The following is a 979-nucleotide window of genomic DNA, read 5'->3' as shown; positions in this document are numbered from 1 at the left end:
TTTCCTAGGTTCATGCTTCATACAATCCATGTTCTGATAATTAATAGATGTTTACAACTGTTTCTCTTCATTTTGAGTTGTGTCCCATCAGCAAATGAAGGTCCCAAGGGTTTTATTCCCACAGGCTTTACTCCATTCACGTCATCACGGTCAACTCTACTTTGAGGAGGCAGGTCTCTTCCCTAGTCGCATTTTGAGTGCCTTCCAACCTGAAGGGCTCATTTTCTGGTACTATATCTGACAGTGTTTCTCTGCTATTCATAAGCTTTTCAGTGACTAAATATTCAGAAGTAGTTTGTCACTCCTTCTTTCTAGTCTGTCTGCATCTGGAAGCTCATCTGAAACCTGTCCACCATGGGTGACCCGGCTGGTATTTAAAATACTGGTGGCATAGCTTCCAGAATCACAGCAACTCACAAGCCACCACAGTACGACAAACTGACAGACATGTGGTGGGACATTAGAATATTCTCACATATATTTATATCTATATACTAATATATGGATACATGTATATGTGTTTAGTTATATTAACCTAGCTGTTCAATTATACAGTCACAGAATTTTCACAATACAAAATTTTCATAAGTGTAAGTCAGGTATTGAATACTTAAAACGTATTTATTTGGCTTGGACACAATTGTTTGAAAGCCTAGAGTCCTGATGAGGTGCTATAGGATTAGCTCTAGGCCAAAGTCAATTTGAATTGCAAAGTCAGCAGTTCAAAATCACCAGCCATGCCTCGAAAACCCTATATATGGTTGCTACGAGTTGGAACCAACTCAACAGCACTTAACAACAACAAAGTACTTTAGAAAACCAGGAACAGTATTTCTGCTAGATGATTTAAGCTCTGAAACATGGGACAAGTCAGAGTTAAAGGCATGCACAATCACTGTGTTTGGTAGTGATTAAAAGGAAAAAAATTTATTTTTAACAGCATTTTGACTATTTTTAACAGAAGTCATTTAGTAGAAAA

The sequence above is a fragment of the Chrysochloris asiatica genome, unplaced genomic scaffold, assembly GCF_000296735.1.
Source record: "Chrysochloris asiatica unplaced genomic scaffold, ChrAsi1.0 scaffold00312, whole genome shotgun sequence".
NCBI classification, from domain to species: domain Eukaryota; kingdom Metazoa; phylum Chordata; class Mammalia; order Afrosoricida; family Chrysochloridae; genus Chrysochloris; species Chrysochloris asiatica.
Note: the sequence above shows the minus strand (reverse complement) of the source record.